This window comes from Mustela lutreola, chromosome 1, assembly GCF_030435805.1.
Source record: "Mustela lutreola isolate mMusLut2 chromosome 1, mMusLut2.pri, whole genome shotgun sequence".
Classification (NCBI taxonomy): Eukaryota; Metazoa; Chordata; class Mammalia; order Carnivora; family Mustelidae; genus Mustela; species Mustela lutreola.
The window spans coordinates 185,215,944-185,232,699 of NC_081290.1; the positions used below are offsets into that span (position 1 = coordinate 185,215,944).

The window sequence follows — 16,756 nt, forward strand, 5'->3', positions numbered from 1 at the left end:
AAGGAAACTTCACCCAACTCAGAATTCTCTTGCCTGTGCTGCTGTCCAGCTGTGCTGGGAAGAGCAGAGAGTTGGAATTACCTACTAGACTTCGGAGTTGGAAGTCCCTGGAGCAGAGCAGGTCCCAGGGCCAGCACTAGGGTGAGGCAGGTGAGTGAAACTTGTAGGGAGGAAGATGTAAGGAGGCCCTGTCTCAGGGCCAGTCCTGCACCTGCACGGGTCTGAGCACCTCCTTCCTTTGTGTCCTACATGCTCATCTCTAGCCCCAGCCTGGGGTGGTATCTTCCTCTGGGGTAGTGTCTGCCTCTGCCCCCAGGAGTTGGCCCTTCACTGGCCCTGGAGCCTGTTTTGAGGACCCAGAGCCACGTGTATATATGTGATTTCCTGGGCCACCAAAGTCCAGTTGCATATGGCAAGGTAAGGAGTGATCAACAAAAACATCATGAAATGATGACCCTCTCTCTAATGACCCATGGGGGCTTACTTCCAGAGCCTTCCTCCTTCAGAGTCGTCTCCTGCGAGTCTCGCCCAGTAAGTATTCACTGAGTGTCTCCAAGATGCTCAGGATACAGCAGTGGAACGTTGGCTGACGTGTGGGGTGCAGCGGACAAGCTCATCGCCAGCATCCAGTTCTCCCTTCCCTCCTTCCAGGCACTTGATAGGTTTGTACTTCTCTGGTCACACAGAGCAGGCATGGCTGTATCAGTGGAGTATGAGCAGGGCGGTGTGTGTCACTTCTCAGCAGAGCCTCAATGGCCTTTTCCCTTGTCACAGCAATCAGCAAAGCTGCAAGTGGTGGAAGGGCCACCACCTGGGCCCAGAGTGAGGGGTACACAGATGGCATGATGGACACGGAGAATGCATGAGGGGTAACCCCAATGGCGATCTCTGGTGAATGTCTAATAACCGGCCCTCCAAGGGAGGAAGACGAAGGGATGCATATACACGTGGTGTGTGTTTATCATAAACTTAACTGAGACAAAGAATGCAATTCACAAGTGATATACCATACTCCGTGTTGAAATTCTACATATCCATAGGATACAGAACATTTTGGTACATTTTTGCCGCACTCTTGTATAGAACCAACCTGCAGTTGCATGAGTTGGTAAGTGGAATTCCAGCAAGAGCATCGGTTGCTAACATTCATGGGTCAGATGGAAGTGGAGCACCGGGAGATCCGTGTGTTGGACCTTCACTTGCTCATCAGTGGTGTGAGTTTTGAATATTAGAGCAAGGCCTTGATGTTTTGTGCTAGCCACAGTGGGATGGCTATGCATAGGGCACAGTCCTAAGCTTAATCTACATCATAAGTATTTCCCCATCACTCTCAAGTCTACACAACCAAAACCAAGCAAACAAACAAAAACCTATTTGTGGCACTCTCTGCTCTCAATGGTGTGTAAATACTCCCAGCATGGCTGGTTTGAGCATGTCCTCGCTCACCAGAGGCTCGCAGAGAGATCCACTTCATCATACAGCCTACTCCCCCCGTAAGGATAAAAGACCACCTAAAGATCCTCAAGCTCAGAGAAAACAGCGATATCAAGCGATAACAACAATAAGCTATCGATATATGTTCGTAAGAGTAAAATGTAGTAAAATAATCGAGAAATGATACATTTGGGGTACTTAATGCCTTCACTTTAAACACAATTTTGTTGATTGTAGGTTTATGGAATTAAACTTTTAATAACATCTGGCTCGTATTTATGAAAACATAATGATTCTCTCAAGCCAGTAAAGGCTGGCTCCTGCAGACACCTGGATAGCCCTTATGTTATAAGCCACTTAGCCTTAGTTAGGATCTGTTACTAAAGCATGACTTAGTCTGTCATGAATAAACAGGGAGGGGTAAGTGGCACCAAGAGCAAATCAAGGTCAGTAGGTGATCAGGGTCCTCCTCTCTGAAAAGGGGACATTTGAGCAGTGATCTGAAAAAAGGTACTAAAACACAGGACTATCAGAGCAAAGATATCTCAGGTAGAGAGAACAGCTAGTTCAAAGGTCCTGAGGTGGAGACTGCTTAGAGTGTCTGAGGCAGAGCAAGAAGGCCAGTGTGGCTGGAGCAGAGAACAATGGAGGGGATGGGGCAGAGGTTCCCATGAGCTAGATCACAGGGGGTCCTCAGACAACTGCAAGAATTTTGGCTTTTTCCTTCAAGTGAGGTGGAAAACCAGAGGGAAATTTGGAGCAGAAGCCTGACAGGACTTGATTTTTGAGACAATCGTTTTTGGCTGTTGGTTGGAGAACAGACTGCTGAAGGGCAAGAGAGGACGTGAGGATGCCAATAAGGAGGCAAAAATCTAGATGGGACAAGACAGCGTGCTTGGACAACCGGCTTCCAGCCAAGTGTGGGCAATGGCCAGCTTCTGGCAAGCTCCCGAAGGGGAAGCCAGCAAGACTGGATAATGGATTGGATGTTGGGGTTTGAGGAAATCATCAAAGGTGACTCCCAGATTTGGGGCCTAAACAATTAAAAGGATGGAGCCGCCATCTACTTTCTAAGAAACAGTGAAGACGAAGCAGCTGGGTGGGGGCATGCAGAATTTGGTTCTGGATAAGCCTGAGATGCCTGTGAACACCCTCGTGGAGATCTGGAACAGGCTGAAGTACAAGAGGTCCAGTCCACAAACACAGAGGAGCTGTCACATAGAGCTCGTATCTGAAACCCCGGCACTTTGTGAGATGAGCAAGGAAATGAAAATGGATTTAGAAGAGGAGAGAACTAAGCAAGAACCCAGAAAAGAAAACTGCAGGCAGCTCTCTGCCGAGGAGAATCATGGGAAAATCCTGCTGTGCCATTTGCAGCCTCACATCAGAGGATCAGGGTGGGAGAGGCAGGGACACCCTAACAGAATTCGCCTCCACCCATCCTGCTGCCTGGCACACAGGGTTACGGCTCAAGAGTCTAGAGGATAGATTCTGACTTGCAGCTACAAAAAGATGCCCTGAAACACTTGCCAGGCTGGTGTTCGCCTGCTCACTGCCGCTCCAGTGAGGGCCCACCGTAGCTGGGGAGACCCTCCATCCCCACTTCCTCCCACGGGGTATTCAGAAACACTCCAGTGAGGTCGCCTGAGAGGACGGCCTTATGTGACCACAGCCCCAGCCTCACCGCTAGGGCTAGGCGCAGGCAAGGTAGGACGCATCTGGGTGAGAAGAGTTGCTCCCAGCATGGTCATATGAATCTCACACATAAATCTCTACCCCAGAAGCTCTGGTCTCATGGAAGGTGAGCTTGGGTGGCCATAGCTGAGTCATGTAGGAAGTCTCATTGACTTTTATCCAGTGGTCTGGTGGCCACCAATCCACTGGCCCCACTTTACACAGAATGAGTTGGACGGAAGGTGAATTTTATCATACAAACCCCCTCTTTCCCCCATCTTCCCAAGAAGATCTTTAGGAACTCCCAACTACACTCAGGATCAAATGCAGAGTCCTTAACAAAGCTCACTAAAGCCATCTTGGCCACTGTCCTGCTCCTTGCTTACTGCTCATTCTTGGCACTCCTCCAAATCATCCTCTGCTCCGGCCCCTGATGTTCTACTACCTAGAGTTGTCTGCCTTCCCTCCCATGTTCCCAGAACTCACACAAACCCTATTTCCTTTCCCTGCAGTGCCTGGGATTGTGAAACACTTTTTACCTATTTTCTGAAAGTGAGCACACGGCTTCTGGTGGCTTTAACAGAGTTTCATACAAGCAGCTCAGCTGCAGAGTTCACATGTGGCGGGAGAGGGTCTCCCTACTGGGGAACCACAGTGGCTGCTGCCCCAGCCCCTGATCATGGGCTGCCATACCCCTCTCCCTCCTCTAGGCTGGGACAGTGTTTGGCCAGTGAGTAGCAGCTCTACTATGGAGGCAGGCTGGGACCACTTGGATTAGGGGGCCCTGAAAGGCAGAAACAGGATACCCCATGTCTGCCTCTCAAAAGCACAGTTAGCTGGTAGACAAAGCTGACCCAGCACAACCAGGGATGCTCCTTTCTTGGCGTTTTCCCTAAGGGGGAAATCGATAGATTGGGAGGCTGGGAAGAGCAGACAAGAGGCAGGAGAACAGGAAAGTCTGCTGGTCTGCTGGTCCCCAGGTCTAGGTATCAGGGGGCATTGCTGTGTTCTGTCCTTTTCCTGAGCAGGTAAGCCCAGAGCTGACTGTGAACTCCAGCTCAGAACAAGGTGACCCACAAGGAACTGTGTGTTTAGAGTACTTCCCACCACCATGGCTGTCAACAGCCTGCTGGAAACATGGAGGCGAGCATGAGGAACAAAACTGCGAAGACCTCAAGGGCTGATGGGATGAAACTTCCCCAGGGAGCCACGATCTGGAGCCCAGGACCCCACCTACAAGTCCTGTCATGCTCCTGCTGAGGGAAGAAAGAAAGCAGGTCTGTAGCCAAGGAGGAGAAGGTCACCAGCCTACCCTGTGGCCTACGCTGGGAAGTCAGCAGCAGCCCTGCACCCTGGCCCCACTAGGACAAGCCCCTGCAATGACCCTCTCTGCAGGCCTCTGTGTCTCCAGGGATACAGTAGGGACTGCATGTTCTGGATCGCAGCCCCTGGATCCCTGGACTTCGGATCTGGGGTGTGGCGTTCCATGACAGTTGTCTTCAGCCAGCACCTGGAGACGCACGCACGGAGGCCCAGCTAAGGGCTGTGGCAGAACTCCTTCCCCTCTGGGCGGTTCTGCGGGCCCACACAGACACGAAGTGCTAGAAACACAGTGGAGGGTCTGCATGTCAGCAAGACACCTCCCAAGGCTCAGCACACTTCAGCACACACACCTAAGGCAGACAAGCACCCCATATGAGCCCAGCCGACCAAGCAGATGAGGTCCCGCCACAGGGACCCGTGTCAACTATGCTCTCTGCAAATACAACTGCTGAAGTAGATGCTGAGAGGGGTGGGCTCAGAGGAGAGCATTTGAGAGAGAGAGAGAGAGGAAAGAAAGAAAGGGAGGGAGTGAGGGAGGAAGAAAAAAGGAAGGAAGGAAGGGGGAGGGAGGGAGAGGAAAGGAAAGGGAAAAGGAAAGAAAGAAAAGAAAAAGAAAGGAAGGAAGGAAGAAAAGAAAGGAAAGACAGAGGGCAGGAAGGAAGGAGGGAAGGAGGGAAGGGAAAAGAAGAGAAAAGAGGAAGGAATAGAAAAAAGAGAACAAAAGAAAAGGAAAGAAAGGAGGAAGGAAGGAAAAAGAAAAGAGGGAAGGAGGAAGGAAGGAGAGGGAGGGGGGAGGGGAGAAAAAAGGGAAGGGAAGAGAAAAGAAGAAAGAGAGAGGGGCACCTGGGTGGCTCAGCAGGTTAAAGCCTCTGCCTTCGGCTCAGGTCATGATCCCAGGGTCCTGGGATCGAGCCCCGCATCGGGATCTCTGCACCACAGGGAGTCTGCTTCCTCCTCTCTCTCTGCCTGCCTCTCTGCCTACTTGTGATCTGTCTGCCAATTAAATAAAATCTTAGAATTTAAAAAAAAAAAAGGAAGAGAGAGAGAAAGAAAGAAAAAGAGAGAGAAACAAACAAAAAAATGAATGACAGAAAGAGAGAAGAGGAGCAAGATGGCGGAGGAGTAGGGGACTAAATATCATCGGGTCCCAGGAGTTCTGCATGATAGTTATCAACCATTCTGAACACCGACAAACTCAACAGAAGATCAAAGGGAAGAGCAGCAATTCTAGGAACAGAAAAGCAACCACTTTCTGGAAGGTAGGACGTGCGGAGAAGTGAATCCGAGGCGACAGATGGGAAGATAGACCGCAGGGGGAGGGGCCGGCTCCCGCCAAGCGGGAGAGCAGCAGAGCACAGGATCGGAACTTTCAGAAGTCTGCTCCACAGGGGGACATTGCTCCAGAGGCTAAGCAGGCGGTGGAGCTCTTGTGGGGTCTCCGAAACACCAGGGGTGTCTGAGGGTGGCAGAGCTCCCAGGTAACCCAGGTATCAGAGCGGGAAAGCCGCTGCAGAAACAGAGGCAAGGAAGGGGCTCTCAGCTCAAGGTTACCTTAAACCATGATCTGAGGCACAGTCAGACCCCTGCTCTTGGAATAGGGACCCCACAAGTGACAGATCTAGGGAGACACTCACCTTCCTACTCCGGGAGGAGCAGCGCAGGAGCACGCTGCAAGAATCTGCTGGGTTTGGAGACTCCAAACAGGGCCAGCAGCAGAGACAGAGACACTCGTTCACAAGCTGGGTCAGTTCAGAGCGCAGCCGGAGACCAGGGAAACAGGAGGGACTGATGGCTTTTTTCTGAGGGCGCACTGAGGAGTGGAGCCCTGAGCTTTCGGCTCCTCCTGGCCAGACTGGGCAGCTGCCATCTTCATTCCCGTCCTCCAAAGCGGTATGGAAAGTGATCAGGGAACAAAAGCTCCCCAGACCAAAACTGTGTAGATTACTTCGCCCAGCCCCTGGCAAGGGCAGTGCAATTCCGCCTCAGGCAAAGACAGGTGAGAATCACTGCAACAGGCCCCACTCCCAGAACATCCAGCCAAGACCAAGTTCACAGATCAATGAGAACAGCAAAACTCCAGCATTAAGGGAATAGAACACATAGAATTCATGGCTTTCTCCCCATGATTCTTTAGTCTTTCAAAGTTAAATTTTTTTTAACTTTTTAAAAATTTACTTGTTTATTTATTTGACAGACAGAGATCACAAGTAGGCAGAGAGAGAGGGGGTAAGCAGTCTCCCCACTGAGCAGAGAGCCCAATGCAGGGCTTGATCCCAGGACCTTGAGATCATGACCTGAGCCGAAGGCAGAGGCTTAACCCACTGAGCCACCCAGACGCCCCCAAAGTTAAATTCTTTTAGTTTTATTTTTTCTTGTTCCATTTTTGAAATTTTTCCTCTTTCCTATTTTAACCTTTTTAAACTATTTTATCTTACCAATACCCTTTTAAAAGTATTTTTAAGTTTTCATTGTTATTATCATATTCTATCCCTTCATTATATTTAACCTTACATTTTGTATTTAACCTTATTTTTTATATACATAGAGGTTCTTCTTTCTTTAAAATCTTGGGATATAGGTTATTCTAACAGATCAAAATATACCCTAACTCTAAATATAATTTCAACTATATAACTCAAAATATACCCTATACTCTAGCACACTGCTTTGTTCTAGTCTCCAGCCTGATTACATTCTTTTTATTTTTCAACCAACTTCTTATCAATTCCTTCTTTTAGAATCTTTTTAAGATTTTATTTATTTATTTGTCAGAGAGAGAAAGAGAGAGAGAGAGACAGCACAAGCAGGCAGAGTGGCAGGCAGAGGCAGAGAGAGAAGCAGGCTCCACGCTGAGCAAGGAGCCTGATGTGGGACTGGATACCAGGATCCTGGGATTATGACCTGAGTCAAAGGCAGCATCTTAACTGACTGAGTCACCCACACATCCCTAGAATCTTTTTAAATTCTCATCTTTACAGTCATATTCCATCCCCTCATTGTGTTTACCCGTATTTGTGTGTGTGTGTGTGTGTGTGTGTGTGTGTGTATTTCTCTTTCTTTACAATTTTGGGAGGCAGTTTCTTCTAACAGAACAAAATACACCCAAAATCAAGTGTGTGTCTCTGTTCTATTCATCAGTGTAATGTTATATATATATATATATATTTTTTTTTTCTTTTCTCCTTTCTTCTCCCCTGATTTGGTTAATATATATTTTTCTGAGGAGGTTGCTACTCTTTTAGTATTTTGTTCTCTCATTCATCTATTCTTATTTGGATAAAATGACAAGGCAGAAAAACTCAACAAAAAAACAAAGAACAAGAGGCAGTACCGACAGCTAGGGACCTAATCAATATAGACATTACCAAGACGTCAGAACCAGAGTTCAGAATGATGATAATCAAGGTGCTAGCTGGGATCAGAAAAAGCACGAAAGATTAACTAGAGAATCTTTTTCTGGAGAAACAAAAGAACTAAAATCTAACCAAGTTGAAATAAAAAAAGCTATTAATGAGGTGCAATAAAAAATGGAGGCTGTTACTGCTAGGATAAATGAGGCAGAAGAGAGAATTAGTGATATAGAAGACCAAATGATGGAGAATAAAAAAGGTGAGAAAAAGAGAGACAAACAAACTACTGGACCATGAGGGGAGAATCTGAGAAATAAGTGATACCATAAGATGAAACAATATTAGAATAATTGGGATCCCAGAAGAAGAACAAAGAAAGAGAGGGTCAGAAGGTATATTGGAGCAAATTTTAGCGGAGAATTTCCCTAAACTGGCAAAGGGAACAAGCATCAAAATCCAGGAGGCACAGAGAACCCTCACCAAAATCAATAAAAACAGGTTCATACTACATCATCTAATAGTAAAATTTAAAAGTCTCAGTGACAAAGAGTAAATCCTGTAAGCAGCTCTGGACAAGAGGTCTGTAACATATAATGGTAGAAATATTAGAGTGGCAACAGACCTAACCACAGAGACCTGGCAGGCTAGAAAGGACTGGCATGATATATCCAAGAATACTACATCCAGCTAGGCTGTCATTGAAAATAGAAGGAGAGATTTAAAAGCTTCCAGGACAAAAAAAAAAAAAAAAAAAAAAACTAAAAGTATTTGCAAACACCAAACCAGCCCTACAGGAAATAGTGAAAGGGGTCCCCTAAGCAAAGAGAGAGCTTACAAGTAACAGACCAGAAAGGAACAGAGACTTTATACAGTAACAGTCACCTTACAGGCAATACAATGGCACTAAATTCATATCTTTCAATAGTTACCCTGAATGCAGTGGACTAAATGCCCCAATCAAAAGACACAAGGTATCAAAAAATAAATAAATGAAAAAAAATTTTAAAAGACACAAGGTATCAGAATGGGTTAAAAAAAAAAGACCCATCAGTATGCTGTCTGTAAGTAACTCATTTTAGACCCAATGACACATGCAGATTTAAAGTGAGGGGGTAGAAAACCATTTATCATGCTAATGGACATCAAAAGAAAGTTGGGGTGGCAATTTTTATATCCAATAAATTAGATTTGAAGCCAAAGACTATAATAAGAGATGAGGAAGAACACTATGTCATACTTAAGGGGTCTGTCCGAGAGGATCTAACAATTTTAAATATCTATGCCCCTAACATCAGAGCACCCAAGTATATAAACCAATTAAAAACAAAATCAAAGAAACACATCAACAATAATAGTAGGGGACTTTAACATTCCCCTCACTGAAATACACAGATCATCTAAGCAAAAGATCAACAAGGAAATAAAGGCTTCAAATAACACAGTGGACCAGATGGACATCACAGATATATTTAGAACATTCCATAGCAAAGCAACAGAATACACATTCTTCTTTAGTGCACATGGAACATTCTCCAGAATAGATCACATCCAGGGTCACAAATGAGCTCTCAACTGGTAAACTGGTACCAGAAGATCGGGATCATTCCCTTCATATTCTCAGACCACAATGCTCTGAAGCTAGAACTCAATCACAAGAGGAAATTTGGAAAGAACCCAAATACATGCAGATTAAAGAGCATCCTTCTAAAGAATGAATGGGTCAACCAGGAAATTAAAGAAGAATTGAAAAATTCATGGAAACAAATGATAATGAAAACACAACAGTTCAAAATCTGTGGGACACAGCAAAGGCAGTCCTGAGAGGAAAATATATAGTGATACAAGCCTTTCTCAAGAAACAAGAAAGGTCTCAAATACACAACCTAACCCTACACGTAAAGGAGCTGGAGAAAGAACAACAAAGAAAGCCTAAACCCAGCAGGAGAAGAGAAATCATAAAGATCAGAGCAGAAATCATGAAATAGAAACCAAAGAAACAATAGAACAAATCAATGAAACTAGGAGCTGGTTCTTTGAAAGAATTAGTAAGATTAACAAACCCCTGGCCAGACTTATCAAAAAGAAAAGAGAAAGAACCCAAATAAATAAAATCATGAATGAAAGAGGAGAAATCACAACCAACACCAAAGAAATACAAACAACTATAAGAACATATTATGAGCAACTATATGCCAGCAAATTTGACAATCTGGAAAAAATGGATGCATTCCTAAAGACATATAAACTACCACAACTGAACCAGGAAGAAATAGAAAACCTGAACAGACCCATAACTAGTAAGGAGATTGAAACACTCATCAAAAATCTCCCAAAAAACAAGAGCCCAGGGCCGCTTCCCAGGGGAATTCTACCATTTAACAAAGAATTAATTCCTATTCTCCTGAAACTCTTCCAAAAAATAGAAATGGAAGAAAAACTTCCAAACTCATTTTATGAGGCCAGCATTACCTTGATCCCAAAACCACACAAGGATCCCATCAAAAAAGAGAATTACACACCAATATCCTCGATGAATACAAAAGCAAAAATTCTAACCAAAATACTAACCAATAGGATCCAATAGTACATTAAAAGGATTATTCATCACAACCAAGTGGGATTTATTCCTGGGCTGCAAGCTTGGTTCAACATCTATCGGCAAATCAATCAGTGTGATATAATACATCAATAAAAGAAAGAACAAGAACCATATGATATTCTCAATAGATGCTGAAAAAGCATTTGACAAAGTAGAGCATCCTTTCTTGATCAAAAACTCTTCACAGTGTAGGCACAGAGGGTATATACCTCAATATCATCAAAGTCATCAATGAAAAACCCACAGCAAATATCATTCTCAATGGGGAAATACTGAGAGCTTTTTCCCTAAGGTCAGGAACACAGAAGGGATGTACTATCACCACTGCTATTCAACATAGTACTAGAAGTCCTAGCCTCAGCAATCAGACAACAAAAAGAAATTAAAGGCATCTAAATCAGCAAAGAAGAAGTCAAACTCTCACTCTTGGCAGATGATACAATACTTTATGTGGACAACCCAAAAGACTCCACTCCAAAACTGCTAGAACTCATACAGGAATTCAATAAAATCTCAGAATATAAAATCAACCCACAGAAATCAGTTGCATTTCTACACACCAACATCAAGACAGAAGAAAGAGAAATTAAGGAGTCAATCCCATTTACAATTGCACCCAAAACTATAAGATACCTAGGAATAAACCTAACCAAAGAGGCAAAGAATGTGTACTCAGAAAACTATAAAGTACTCATGAAAGAAATTGAGGAAGACCCAAAGAAATGGAAAAACTTTCCACGACCATGGATTGGAAGAACAAATATTGTGAAAATGTCTATGCTACCTAAAGCAATCTACACATTTAATGCAATCCCTATCAAAATACCCATCAATTTTTTTTTTCAAAGAAATGGAACAAATAATCCTAAAATTTATATGGAACCAGAAAAGACCCCAAATAGCCAGAGGAATACTGAAAAAGAAAACAAAAGTTGACGGCACCACAATTCTAGACTTCAGGCTCTATTACAAAGTCGTAATCATCAAGACAGTATGGTACTGGCACAAAAACAGACACATAGATCAATGGAACAGAATGGATAGCCCAGACATGGACCCTTAACTCTATAGTCAACTCATCTTTGACAAAGCAAGAAAGAATGTCCAATGGAATAAAGACAGTCTCTTCAACAAATGGTGTTGGGAAAATTGGACAGCCACATGCAGAAGAATGAAACTCAACCATTTCCTTACAACACACATGAAAACAGACTAAAAATCGAAGAAGGACCTCAATATGAGAAAGGAATCCATCAAAATCCTTGAGGACAACACAGGCAGGAAGCTCTTCAACCTCAGCCACAACAACTTCTTCCTAGAAGCACTGCCAAAGGCAAGGGAAGCAAGGGCAAAAATGAACTATTGGAACTTCATCAAGATCAAAAGCTTTTGCACAGCAAAGGAAACAGTCAACAAAACCAAAAGACAACAGACAGAAAATACTTGCAAATGACATATCAGATAAAGGGCGAGTATCCAAAAATCTATAAAGAACTTATCAAACTCAACACCCAAAGACAAAAAATCCAATCAAGAAATGGGCAGAGGACATGACCAGACATTTCTGCAAAAAAGACATCCAGATGGCCAACAGACACATGAAAAAGTGCTCCACATCACTCGGCATCAGGGAAATACAAACCAAAACCACAGTGAGATACGACCTCACACCAGTCAGAATGGCTAAAATTAACAAGTCAGGAAACGACAGATGCTGGCGAGGATGTAGAGCAAGGGAGACCCTCCTACACTGCTGGTGGGAATGCAAGCTGATGCAACCACTCCGGAAAACAGCACAGAGCTTCCTCAAAAAGTTGAAAATAGAGCTCCCCTACGACCCAGCAATCGCACTACTGGGTATTTACCCTAAAAATACAAATGTAGTGATCTGAAGGGGCACATGCACCCGAATATTTATAGCAGCAATGTCCACAGTAGCCAAACTATGGAAAGAACCTAGATGTCCATCAACAGATGAATGGATAAAGAAGATGTGGTGTATATATACAATGGAATACTATGCAGCCATCAAAAAAACCCAAAATCTTGCCATTTGCAATGACATGGATGGAACTAAAGGGTATTATGCTAAGTGAAATAAGCCTATCAGAAAAAGACAATCATATGATCATATTATCTCTCTGATATGAGGAATTTGAGATGCAGGCAGGGGGTCAAGGAGGGTAGGGACAGAGAAAATAAGACCAGAAGTGCCCAGGGAGGAGACAAACCATAAGAGACTCTTTTTTTTAAGATTTTTTTTTTTTTAATTTATCGGCGGGGCGGTGGGGAGAGCGAGCACAGGCAGACAGAATGGCAGGCAGAGGCAGAGGGAGAAGCAGGCTCCCCGCCAAGCAAGGAGCCCCATGTGGGACTCGATCCCAGGACGCTGGGATCATGACCTGAGCCGAAGGCAGCTGCTTAACCCACTGAGCCACCCAGGCGTCCCAGAGACTCTTAATCTCAGGAAACAAACTGAGGGTTACTGGGGAGTGGGCTGGGGGAGGGATAGGATGGCTGGGTTATAGATATTGGGGAGGGTATGTGCTACGGTGAGTGCTGTGAATTGTGTAAGACTGATGATTCACAGACCTGTAACCCTGGGGCAAATAATACATTATGTGTTAATAAAAAGAAAGAAAGGAAGGAAGAAAGAAATAGAGGGAGGGAGGGAGGAAGGGAAAAGTCTTTAAAGGGAAAAGGGTTTAAATTGGCTGTAAATTTGGTATCAGTGTAAACATTCAAAAAATTTGTGATGTTGACATCGATAGTTTTACCATTCTAAGCACTTAACAAATATTTACTCTGTTGGTGCTTGTAATAATTCTATGAAAGAACTATTAGTATTAACCCTGTTTTACAGATGGAAAAACTGAGGCACGGAGAGGCTTCTTAACACGCCAGAAGTCACATAGCCATTAAGAAATTGAGCCAGAATTTGAACCTAATCATAAGGGATCCGCAGCGAGGAACATCTGAGTGTGCCTTGCCCTGGGTGGTTTAGATTTCGGATCGCACCCCACATCCAAGAGCACTGCAGAGCTGGGCCACCACTTTCTCCCAGCAACACCACGTCGAGGTCAGGCACAAGACCTTCCCACCTGCTACCACCTACCCACCTCACCCCCACCTCAAAAAGAAAGCCAATAGTTCTGCCACTATCCTTGTCAGCAAAACAGTAGGTTCTGGGCAGAACCTGTCTCCTCAGGTTGCTCACATCTGCAGAGTGAAGTCTCACTTGTGAATCTGGTCGGAGGGACCTGTGTCTCACCTGTGTATAGTGTCGGGCAGTGGCAAAGACACGTGGAGAGGGTAGGTCTCAGGCTTCAGCATGACAGAGGTGGGACTAAGGTTGGAATATCCTCCAACAGGAGCAAGGATGTTCCATAAGTGCTGGCACCGAATGTGAAAAATGTCTGCTGGAGTCCCAAGCCCAGGCTGTTCCCCAAACACATCCCCATCCTCCTGCCAGTCCTGCAAACTTCTCGTGGAGGTGCCCCACACTTGTGCAAACCTCCCTGCAGTCCTGACACACCACTGAAGTCCTCGGTATGCTTCTGTCTACATGTGACTTGTCCCCATCCCCAGCACGAGGGAGCATCTCATGCAGAAAGTTTGAGAAGTGTGGACCCTGAGGCTCCTGGGAAAGCTGCAGTACACTGGCAGGCACCAGGCAGGGAAGGGCACAAAACAGGCTAAGGCTGCCACCTAGTGGCCATCCTGAGAACCACAGGAGGACCACACCTTCCCTCCAACCCAGAAGTCAGGACAAAAAGCCGGGGACCCCCAAGGCCTGGGAAATTGAGCTCCTCCGCCCCTCTTCTCCTGAATTGGGTTGTCTAATATGCTCTGAGCTCCAAAGGAGATAATACCTAACATTCATCTGTTACCCTGCAGTGTACAAAATGCTTTCACACCATAATGATAATTACACGATAATATTAATTATTATTGTAGCAACTACTATTAATCGAGGGTTTACTATGTGCCAGAAACTTCACAATCTCAACCCTTAATCCCTACAACAAAGCTGTAGTAAACAAATATATCTGCCCAGCAAGCACCCATGTTCCTTTCTGCTCTCAACGGCACCTTCATTTTTGGGAAGAGACAATTCCCTTCTACTCCCAGGACTTTTATTGAAACTACTGGCAAAAGTCAGCTCTATTTTCAATGAACCCAATAGAAGGTAAGTCTTCCAGTGCCACCCTGGGGGGAAAGACTGCCTGAGATTGAAGCCAACACACAAGAAGCAGAACAAATCTCAGTGGCATTGGAGACCCCTGGATTCAGCTGTGCCTGAGAGAGTCTCTGGACTTTTCCACTCCATGAACCAATGCATTTCCCTTTATTTAAGTCTATTTGGGTGGGAGGGCTTGTTTGTTGTTTGTTTGTTTGTTAACTCAAACGCAAAAGAATTTTATTAATTTTTATTTCATAAAATAAATTACCATGTGGAAACAGGGTGTTTTAAACAACAGGTCCAAAAATAGGAATTATGAAAGTCAAGGGTGCGGGACATTTATTCCACACCACATGCCACTCCTTGTTGTCTGTGCTGAGGACAAATGAGCGCCATACTGTCCTGAGATAATTTGGAAGCAGAGAATGCCACGGTGACTGAATTAGATGATAACAACTAGGAACGAATGCCACGCAACAAAGGAAAACAGCTCTGTGATGTGCTGGAGCAGCGGGTGGCCACTTGAGGTTGGTCAGGGCTGGTGATGTGCTCTGTTGCCATGGTTACATCAGGGATGGCATTTCCCAGAACTCCCTTCCTTGGATGGTTCCAACTAGAGTTGGCCAAAAGAAGCGCTCGTGTGACGGTAGAAGGCAGAAGGGACATCGTGTCCATTACTTTCTTCTGGACAGTGTGCAGTCCCGTGTACTGATGGACAAATGCCAAGGGCCTCAGTGAGTTCCGGTGCATCTCCCCCAAGCTCCACTCCAGGGCAGCGGCCCATCAGCAATCTTTTGGATCCCGAGCCACTGGCAGATACACAAGCTAGTGGCCTCCCACAACAGCTCCTTCACAGCTTCACGAAGGTGGTGACTTGGCGGGGGGAGGGAATACGAGCAATGGAAAGGGAATAAGTTCAAGACCTGCTTTAGAGCTAGACTTGGTAGGACTTGCTGGTGGGTTAGAGGGAGGGTTTGACACAAAGGGGTCTTTGCCTTAAGCAAGATGGCAGATGTCTGGGGCCATTTTCTAGATAGGAAGAAGCATACTAAGGGCTGGAAACAAGAGTTCTGTTTTGGAAATTGTGGTAGACTGGAAAAAAAAAAGCCACATTTTAATGCATTGAAAAAAATGACCACAAAAAAAAAAAAAAAAAAAAAAAGCCACAGCTCCTCCCATTCATAACCATAAACTTATATAAAAGTGGTGAGTACAATGCAAAGACGTTTCTTTTTACTGACCCATTTGTTTCGGGCCTGATATCCCATCATCTGCAAATATTTTACTATTTCATACAATCAAGGACCTTCCCTCCCCTACCTAACCACAACCAAAGTCAAAATCAAGAAATTAACATTGATACAATACTATTGTTCGATCTGCAGTCCTTATTCAAATTTCTCCAGCTGTTTCACTAATGATCTCTAAAGCAAAATGAAAATCATTTTGGTGTGTCCATCATTTACTCCAGGAATCCACATTTCATTTAGCTTCATGATGACCCTCATCTTTTCCAATCCAGAAGATCTATCCTTTAGTGTGTACCATGACCTTGATCTTTTTGGAGGGTACAGGCCATTTCTTTTGTAGAAGTCCCTTGATTTTGGTTTGTGTGAAATTTTCTCACAAGTCAAGTCAGGCAATGCCTCTTTGATTTGGCATATCACAGAGGTGGTAATGGGTTTTTCTCACTGCATCCTGTAAGGGGGCACACAATTTCCATTCCCCTTTATCTGAGGAGGATGTGCACTCTGATCACTTAATTAAGGTGATGTCTGCCAACCCTCTCCACTGGAAAGTTCCTCCTTTCCCCTTCGTAGTTAATAAGCATTTGTCCATTGTTGTAGTAAACAGCATTAATTGAGGACTTTATATACAGGAAGTATTTAAAGTTGTAAATATCCTTTGCCTTAGCAAACTTTTGATCGAGTTATCCTTTATTTATATCAGTGTCAATTAATGGTTTTCAGTTTCTTTCAGTGGGTTGTTACTCTCATTATTTATCTTGATGCTTGTATTGTCCCTTGTCTGGACCGTCAGTGAGAACCTTTCAAGCTGGCTTCTGTGTCTTTCGTAAATGACCTCATGGTTTCCGAGTACCTTCCCGCTTGCTGGCATGAGATGTACCATGACCATCTTGCACCATGTCCGCCTCAGCAGTGCAAGCGGCTGAGAAGGGTGTGTTGCCTTTAG

General features: G+C 44.6%; 1 long non-coding RNA gene across 8 annotated transcripts in view; it reads right to left on the reverse strand.

Annotated features, from left to right (window-relative positions):
• LOC131836026 (uncharacterized) overlaps positions 1-16,756 on the reverse strand; it is a 44,904-nt gene that overhangs the window by 18,782 nt on the left and 9,366 nt on the right. The gene's annotated exons all lie outside the window — the stretch shown is intronic.